This window comes from Ostrea edulis, chromosome 8, assembly GCF_947568905.1.
Source record: "Ostrea edulis chromosome 8, xbOstEdul1.1, whole genome shotgun sequence".
Lineage (NCBI taxonomy): Eukaryota > Metazoa > Mollusca > Bivalvia > Ostreida > Ostreidae > Ostrea > Ostrea edulis.
Window position 1 is genome coordinate 33,747,072 of NC_079171.1, and position 10,346 is coordinate 33,757,417.

The 10,346-nt window shown below is 36.3% G+C and overlaps 1 long non-coding RNA gene across 1 annotated transcript; it reads right to left on the reverse strand.

Annotated features, from left to right (window-relative positions):
- Nucleotides 1-5,900: 5,900 nt before the first annotated feature.
- On the reverse strand, nucleotides 5,901-8,172 carry LOC130049573 (uncharacterized). The gene is made up of 2 exons (XR_008798122.1): nucleotides 7,468-8,172; nucleotides 5,901-6,771 (listed from the first exon to the last, which is right to left on the reverse strand). It is a non-coding gene; the product is annotated as an uncharacterized LOC130049573 (long non-coding RNA).
- Between the last annotated feature and the right edge of the window lie 2,174 nt (nucleotides 8,173-10,346).

A 10,346-nucleotide genomic window follows, 5' to 3' on the forward strand; every position in this document is an offset into this window, starting at 1 on the left:
CAAGCAAAGGGTTCTCAAGAGCGGACATTATATTCCTATGTCCAGAGTAGATTGACCCTTGACATGCAAAACAATAGGTGTCCTCTCCTACTCATAACCAACCCACATATGAAATACCATTACGATCAAGTGAATGGTTCTCAAGATATTGAGCGGACAACATGTGGTCGACCGACCGACCGGCAGGTGCAAACCAATATGCCCATCTTCTTTGAAAATATAACTTCTCAATTTAAAACTTCGAAAATCATTGAGTTATGACGATAGTGACGACATTGCGATCTATCCGATACAACTCGAGGCATATGTTTGATAGTTTTAACTTCAACATTCCTTGGGTATTCAATTTTGGGGGGGGGGGGGTAATATATGTGTACATGTATAAAATAAATGTAACGTTCGAAGTATTTATTTTTAATGTACACCGCTATCCTCTACAGTAAGAGCTGGTTGCATACATAAAGATCAATGATTAAAAAGGGGGGGGGGATTAATGTATGGTTGAGAATTATTCGAGTTTCCTAATCTTTTGTTGTAAGTCTGATATAATTTTATTTTTGTTGAATGAGAAAGTCAGTGCGTGTGACAACCTAATTTTTTTTTAGTCAAATAAACTCTAATCTTTTCAGAATGCATGATTACTCTAGAGTTTATTAATCTGCAGGGTTTTTTTTCTTCTTCATTACTCTACATGCAGGAGATAATGTTGCATGTCGCTGTTCCTTTACATGTAAGTAAGGATATTATTGTAATGAAAATAGGGGATAAAAAAATGTTTATTTGTTTTCATTGTAAAGGATTTTTAAAGTAATAAATACCATAGATGATTACTCATATTTAACTTTATTGGTAAATTTCTGTGGACAGTAAGGTTTTTGAATACAGAATTTATAAAAATACATTTTTTCCCCTTATCATGGTTAATTTGTTTTATTTCATTACAGTCCGGGAACCTAAAGACTTGGCTGTGGGGGCTCCTCTCTGTGTCTCCCTGTTCCTCCTCCTGGTGTGGGCGCTGCCAACAATACTTAAATGTATGGGAGTGCGGTGCTCACGTACTCCAGTGAGGAGGAACCAGGGGGATGCGGAGAGCCATCCCATGGAGGAAAGACAGGAGTCCCCCCGTCCAGACATTCCGCAGGTCTGGTCAATCTGGATACTCGGGGACGATCCCGTCCCGCCAGGCCGGCGCCCTCTCCGCCGAAGGCGGGATTGAAGGTAAATATTTAACTTGTAATAATAGACATTTAAAATTATATTCTTATTTTACATATGATGCTTTATATTCTCATTCATTCATTTCTTCAGATCGCGGAGGTGCATGGGTATAACACCCGCTCTAAGATTCGTAAATCGGTAAGTGATATATAATCTGCTAACTAAGGACGAGACTGTCAAGATAAGTTATTTACTTAATTAGGTAGGCGATAAGGGTCGCGATGTGTATAATATATAGACTCTGACGAACGAAGAAAAGAAATTAAGATACGTACTCCAAAGGTTTCAAGGCATACGTTCAGCCTACGCTTAACCCAGAGTTTACCAGAATGAAGTTCAAGGTCAGCAATCCATTGAGCAGTTTGTCGTCAGATTTTGCATTCTACCCAAAGGCCGTCAGTATAACGATCTGCAAGAGGATTGATTCATGTCAAAAAGGACTTGGTTGCTATCCTGTATCAACGTCAGCCATCGAGGAAGTTTGGGTGGTGGCCTATGGGTCAGTAACATTAACACCAGCAGAAAAGAGCTAATGTATGCATTTTGGGAAGGTATAGTTCTTAGCCTTGAAGTGGACTGTTACTGGGCGGTTGTGTGATTATCTCTATTATGCACCATACTTTGATGTTTACAGTTTACATACTCTTTTTCATATAGAGACCACATTTCTGACTTGTCGTGTGACTTAAAAGTGAAAGTAGTGGTGGTTTTTTTCAGTATATTTGTGAAATGGATGTGTTCTCCGAACTATTGAAAATAAAATTAGACCGAAAAAGTTAAGAGGGGGAGGCTGTATCATTAGGGAGGATGCGGGATCAAGTAGTGTGAATGGGGTGCTGAAAGTGAACTGGCCAGAGGAGGGTAGTAAGCAGGAAAAGGCACATCTGGTTCCCAGGTGGACGTCTGGAGGTTAGCCATTTCTGCCGTAAGAAACTGTGTTAATCCGGTGCACTTGGTGATTGAGCCGCATGCCACAAACCTTGAGCGGATGCATTGTTACCATCGGGGGGGGGGGGGGGGGGGGGGGGGGGGGCTGTGGGACACACCTATCACATTGCATCATATAATGTAACTATTTAAGAAAGATTAAAATGCTAGTGATTTAGTTTAAGTAATTATGCTCGGGATCTCCATTTATACTCGGGCTCGAAGTTCGCTCAATATTCATTTTTCTGGTATTTGACTTCTTGATGCCCGTCATAAAGTTTGTACAATTGTTTTTGTTTCAAAAATCTTTTACTTTTGTGGGATGACAATTTCTGATTAGTCTTGTTTAATTCATAATCTTTTTGTACTTTTATCTAGGGTCTTGTCCACTGAAACACTGGTGGGATGGCAGCACCTACCCCTGCAGAGATACCTCAAATAGATCTGCCCAGACCATTATTAGAAAGGTTGACAGCACTGTGCACCCGACCCGAGAAGTTCCTCATAAATGTTACATTGCGAGGCAGAGATCGTCGCTGGGTTGGATTAAAGCTCTTGACCTCTGAGAGTTGCTGTTTTTGATCGCCTTGGCCAGCACATCTGGAGACAATCTTATTGAGATACAAGCATGGAGCAAGTTCTCATTCTCGGGCGAACAGGGTATTTTAGAAATTGTCACCGAGATATTCTCTTTCTTACCCAGTTAACCCCCATTGCACAACAGAGAGTGTTTTCTGCATGATCACCCATGTAGCAATGCAACATTGCAAGTTTGGCATACGAGAGCTTGCTTTTCATATTGCACCATCCCTTGTAAACACTTCATAGGCTTCATTGATCTTTGTCCTGCATCTGTCAACTGCATCTAGGGCAAATTAGGCTTAATTTAGATTTTGTCAGTCTTGCTTCGTCTCTTTTGATGGATTTAAATGATGCTCTCACACAAATGCCGAGTGTCGATATAATGAATTGGTTGTTCTTTCAGAAGCCCATCTTGGTAGAGGGAAATCGTCGTTCGACCAGCCGCGTTGTCCAGGTCAGTGGTTACCTCCTGCCCTTAAGGCCAGTCTCACACAGGAGTTCCCCCATTTCCGCCTTAGTCCAGGTGAACTCCTCCCACATAGTGTGACGTTCGCCTCACATATCTCATGACTTTAACAGTGTTCTCATCAAGCAAGTGACCAGGTTTCAACATATTTTATTTTTGTCTTCACTTTAATGATATGAGGCGACATTCTCTGCGATAGCGTACACTGTGTCGCCGGCTGGAATGGCGTCTCACCCACCCCTGACTACAGGGAGTTGTAGGAATACCACCGCTCTTCTGTAGGTTGTAAAGGAGGCAATACTTTTTTAGGTATAATACCAACTGGATCCTACATATATATATTTTCGTGGATTTTGGCAAGTGCTTGGAATGAATTTTCAAATGAGGTAAACTAATTGCCGACTATCTATAATTATATACCTTTATACATATAACCATGATAATGATATTATTACGTCTGCGGATCGAATGGCATGATTATCATGCATTTGATATTGTTTTATATATTGTCAGTTATTCTTTCTTTTTTTTTACCCCTAGACAAGACAATGCTGATAAAGTTTACATATTCTATTGAATAATATGTGTGCCTCCTGTTCAAGTAACATGTCATACACTCTCGGTGATTACAAACATCGTCTAAGTTCGTGAAGATTTTACGTACGATCTGATTTGATCACAAGAACATGACCCACAATATGCCATTTTTGGCCTACCAAATTTGGAAAAATTAAAGAACACTTTAGAATACTTTAGAATACATCTAAGATTATATTTTTTATCCATAACATGAGCCAAGTTGTATTGCGCAATCGTTTCCTCACACCGGATGTTTAAAGCACTCAAGTAAATGCCCAAACCTACCGCAGTTTCACGTTTTCCGGGAAAATCGCATAAATTTGCCAACTTCAGTCTATAAATTCACATGGGCCGCATTACTCACGACTCAATTTTGTAAACTAAAATTAAAATGCAAAGTTAGATTAACACTTTCCATCAAAAAAATTAACTCGTAAGCAATGCGGCCATGTCGAAAAAAAAATGATAATAACAAAAGTGTCGTCTGGAAACGTCAGATTCCAAGGAAGTCAATACATACACCTAACACAGTTGATACGACTCAAAAAGAAACAGCAAAGAGGTGAGTTTTTATGTTCTTATATATTTTTCAAAATAAAAAATCAATATCTAAACGAGTAAATATGAGAGTCATGGCCTATGGTAAAAAGGTACAGGGGAGGGGAGGAGGGGGGGGGGGGGGGTAACCTATCGTGTATGTTTGATTCCGAAGTCCGTTCCGATGGCTTTAAAAGTACCGATTTCCCTACCTTTTGTTACTTTAAAAATGATATTGTTCGAAACAGAATGAATGTTCGAATCAAACGTACAGTACAAACTTATTCGGCCATACGGAATACCCTAGTTAGAATAAGCTGTGTCTCGGGACAGGCCCTCACCACAATCGGTGCCGTAGGACATTATCATTTTAACGATAGAACATTCTCTCTAGGCATAACCCAGTAAACATTTCAATTACACAGGCCCAGCATGTACACATGTATTACGCATGGAGATGTGCGATATATATTCAGACAGTATGATCTATCGTATGAATTTGTCCATTGGTTCTCATAATTTTTACAAATTATGTAGATCTACGTTTAATTAATATAGGCTACAGTTTAAAGTTTCTTATAAAATATTAAGTCTGTCAATCATAACTGTAAAGTTGTAGCAACGTGTTACATTAACAAATGTCCGAATATTACGGCAATGTCAAACACGGCTGTAAGCTCTATCTATTTTACATTTGTACTTGAGAATTTGAACGCACAATATTCATACATCGAACGGAGACGAAATTATTGTTTTGTTTTCAATTTCAACTATTTAAGTTCGTAAATTCATAAGTCCCTTGTATATACGTGGAAAGACACCTACAAAAACACACAGAAAGTTTGTTTTTAATGAAATAGGTCAATTTAAATACATATCAAAATATATCTTGTTAAATAATATTTGACATAACTTGTGTTGAAATGTAGAGTATTCTTTTAATTATATTTACTTTTTTTCGATTGAAGGGCAATAACTCTAAATAGAAAACATAGTTTACTAGTGGAGGATCCTAGTTTTTTTCTTTCGTTTTGTTTTATATATACACACGAAAATCAAACGCTTTAATTGATTTAGAATTTTTATTTTGTGCTATAGACAAAATTGATATTGAAAAGATATGTTTTAAATGTTAGGAAAAAAAAACAATCTATAAAGGTGAAACGGCAAACACCCCCCCCCCCCCCCCCCCCCCGAAAATGTATTACAATACTATTGATAATTTTTCTATTATTTATATTATTTCATGTATGGAGATGTGCATGGTTTTTGCACCAGTTTTCTTTTTGGATTAGGAAAATGGTTTACTTTTTCCTTAAAAAAGGACTTTGGAAGGGTCCATTAAACAGACCCAGGTTGGGAGATTTCAGGCTCTCATGGACTTAATTTCCGTGGAAACGAGGGGTTATTTATATTCGGTCTTTCCTACCCCGGGATAGGAAAGATCGAATATAAATAACTTCCTCGTTTCCACAGAAATTTACATGGACTACATAATAGAAATAAATTAACCATGTAATATACATTGTTGTAAACCCCATACCCCCTCTATATGTCACACTGACATTAATCAACAAAACATTTGAAGATACACATTTTCAGTTTATTAGTGGGAAAAAAAATAATTCCAAGTTTTTGAATACAATTTATTAATTGATTCACCAAGCATTAATTAACAAGTTAATTGATTTATAATTAGATTTTAGGAAAAATAACCTAGGCTAATGGGTTTTAACATGAAGATAAGATTTTCATCCAACCCAAATTGTATATTTTAATTACATGTATATGACATAAATATTTCAGATATGCCAAGGAGTGGTCCCATTCTTTCTCTGTTTCAACTGTCCATGGAGAGTAAAACCAAAACACAGATCCAGGATTTCAAAGAAATATAGGTCAGTGATCACCACTCTGATAGGGAGGGCACCATCTGATCACGATTTTCTGTGCAATATATGCCAGAGTGTGTGTGTTGCTCCCATATTAAACAGAAGAATATCAAGTCGGTTAGGCAACAGATTCAAGACAGTCCAGCACCACCACCAGCAGCAGCAGTTCTTCCAATTAGTCCCCCTTATGTATCACTCCCATCCCCATGTACATCAAGAGGGCACACTTCATGCTGTATCTGCGAGTGACCAGGTCCAAAGTTAGTTGTAGTCCCAGTAGGAGTAAGGCATGGAATCTTCATTTCAAAAGAGGCCATCATTCCTGCCGGGGCTCGCTTCTGTACAAATCACCTACAACAAGACATAGAAGAACTTGAACCTATTGCTGACAACACCATGTTCAACAAAACAGGAGTGACATAATTAATCAAACAAGTTTTTGAGAGCTGAAGTTTTGAGAAAAGAGAAAATAAGGTTGGATTTTGACGACAGTGAAAGTCTAACAGTGAGCATCAGAATCTCCTGGGAACCCCTAAAGCTGCTTTTGAGGACTTGCTGACATATGTAAACCTGTAGAATATGGAAACTTGTGCTAGATAAAAGCTTTATAACCTTTCTACCAGTGATGTATTTGTTGACAATAAAAAGGATATTTGATTTTAGCAGAATAATTACTTATTATGAACTACTAGTATTATCATTATGATACTTAACTGGCAAATAACAAACAACAAACATGATTTGTAAATGTTACTTCCTGTATAGATCTACATGATACTTCTATTTTGGGAACATTATGAAAATAGGCCAATTTAGATTATTTCTCATTCTGTGGCATTTACAAGCATGTATACATTACATGTAAATGCAATATAATCCAAACAATTTAAAACTACAGTGCCTTAGGATATATCCTATTTCAAATATGTATCTAGATGTAATTCTATTCAAATCTATATTAATGCCTGGAAGATTTTTAGATCACAGCTCATGAATTACGTTCTGTCAGTCAATAATGTATTGCACAAACATTTAAAAAAATTGTTGGTTAAAAGACCTCAGTATCTTTACATGATTAATACGTATAGGAATATACAATTATTGATCAAGATAAATACAGTAAAATTTATACAGTATCATTTCTCAAATCGTATTTTCAGAGTCAATAATATACTGACTCTGATCCCCTATATCGGTGTTGTGTTGTTATTATTCACGCTATGAAATCTACATGTACATGTAACAAAAAGATCATTTGATACTTACTATTAGGTGTCTACAGTAATTTTCCTTTAATCAGGTTTCACAGCAAATGATCGTTGAACGTGTAATTCCGAGTAAATTCGAATTGAACATGTTTTGACGAGACGCGGTGTCAACTTATTTCGTTACCATTGCTTTCGATACTCGGTCGTTTTAATACTTAAAAAAAAAATAAGAAAGAAAACAAAAAAACCCAAAACTATGGAATATGATATGAAACAGAATTGTTCCAATGATTCACTTCTTTCACCATGTAAATAAACTACATACTATATTTATTCTTCTTATTTCAGTATTTTAAAATTCAAGTAAAAATAATTTAAAAGTAAAGTTGAACAATCACGGCTTTGAACATCATTTCCAAAATATTTCTTTTTTCTATTTCCCAAATTTGGTCAAAAATGCTTATTATGATCATTGAATAAGCCATTCTAGCTATTTGAGTGCATATAACTTGATATATTCAGAGATTTATAGGTTCATGTACATTGTACATGGTCATTGGAGGTTTATTGTTGTGACGTGTATCCCGAAATGTTAATTGTTTTAACATTAAATACCACAATATTCAACGTCATATTAACAATAAAGTATAGAATATATGAAAAAAAGAAAAACATTTCTAGAAAGCCTATATCCCGAAGATTATTATATACAGAAATTATCAATATCCCAGGCTAGGCCATTTTTCATGGTTCGTGGGTCATGTTCTTTTACAATAAAAATTACTTTAGCTGAACGACTTATTGAATCCCGGATTAGTGGTACTGTTCATAGTTTAAAGAAAGTTCATTATATTTCAGTTCTATTCAATATTGTCATGAAAACAGCATCACAAATATTAGAAGAGTGTGTTCAGCATGATATTACAGGTATCACACCGGTAATTGTCCAATCAAAATGAACTTAGTCAATTGTAGTTCCATATATTTAAAGAAATATTTTTTTCCTTGCGCAATTTTTCTCATTTCCTCTTCTTCTTTTCTCTTAATTTTTGCACCCCTGATTAGGAAATTTTGTGTAATTTGTAGAAATAACTAGTGTATACAAAGGAACTATTTGCTGTTGGTAGCTGAGGCTACTTCCTGAGGTGTACTCCGGCTGTTTACACACATGTGAAAAACACGTGGATTTGAGGGTAGTCTTGTTTGCGGGTAATTTATTTTCGAAAATGTCGCGTAGGGTGGTGTTTTTCTGGTGTCGGCAGACGAGATAGGTAACATAGAACGTTTCTGACTGCGATATTCGGCATCAATTCTGTAAACTGATTTTTAATGAATTTTTTTCCCTCTATAGTAATATATAGTGAAAATAATTACCGGTGTGACACCTTGAAGGAAGTCGAGAATTTCACAATTTCCCGTTTTTCTCAGTCCTTTCCCTTTTCATCGGCTCAAAATCAGCACAGGATATGAAAACAAGAGGTTTGAAAAACAAAACGGTGTTTTAATAGGTCATTCAAGAAACATGACGCAATACACAATGCGAAATATCAATTACATCTAAATACGTATCAACAACGTATTTTTTGCTTTATACAGCTAGAAAATCGTAAATATTTGTATAAACACCCATCTACATAGCATACACCGGCGGGTTTAACACTTAACACATCCAAAAGACGTATCAAAATTTCACATAAATTTTACAATACGCATATTGTACAATAACCCCTCCCCCTCCTCCTGCCTTGCACAACTGTTAGATGGACTTTCCTTGACATTCATAAGCATCATACATAACTCTATGACTTCTTGATTCAATGTCCTTATTGTAAATTAACCCAATTAAGAGATTTCGTATTTCTGCGTAGAGTTTAGAAATTTTATTTTATTTTTAATTTTATGTCCTAAAGAGAAATTCATCTTGGCTAAAAAAAAATATATATCTAAATGCATGAATTAACAAGAGGTCCACAGGCCTTATCGGTCACCTGAATATTAGTTAAAAGTATCACTACTCCCATTAAGACCATATTACAGACATGATTTTTTTTTCGTTTTAAAACGGAATTCCGCTTTTTGTCCGATTTGATTCCGATTTTTAAAAATAATTTACGTTTTTCACAAATCCGGATTTTTTTCATTTCTTTTCCGTTTTTGGTTTCAAATTAGAAAAAGCTAAACACAGTTATAAGAAGCGATCTGATTGGACGCTCGGGACCACAGTTCGTATACAACCAATCAGGATTCTCGTTATTATGTTGGGGAAAACTATACTCAGGCATGTTCATGGTTTGACTGTCTGATGATGGCTTCATGTTCCAGAATCGTAGTTAGAGATTTTGACACTAAAAAGGTGGATAAGGGTCTTAAAAATGTATGGAAGTGGGAGTGGCTGGAGAGGAAAGTGGGTGATGAGCTGGTAGGCCGATTCATAAGGAAGATACACTCGAGAGGGATAGCTTTTTCTGAGTTATGTTCAAAGGAAATCAACTACGCCACCAGAAAGGTTGGAAAGCACTAGAACAACACATACTAAAGAAGCTTCATACTGATAATAAGAAAATTAAAGCAACGAATCAATCTCTATCAGGTAAGTGTTAATTTCATATTTATTAATTCTATTTTGTTTCAACGAAGTATGTTCTATTAGGATAAGTAGAACTGTCCAAACCTCGTTGATTACTTTCTATCTTATTGTCCAATCTTTTGTGGCCTGGGATGAAGGGAAGGGGGGGGGGGGTGGTGGTGGATAATTATAATTATATGCGGGTGTTTTATAGGTAGTCGGGTTCGAATATCATTTGTATTGGTCACGTGGTGAAGGCATATAAATAGGCGAACATGTGTTTGTGCGGCATTCTAAGCACGCTCGCTAGCTCTACGTACAGGTAAATTTTATACACTACAAAAACTCTATGGCTGAAAGTGACCATTGCA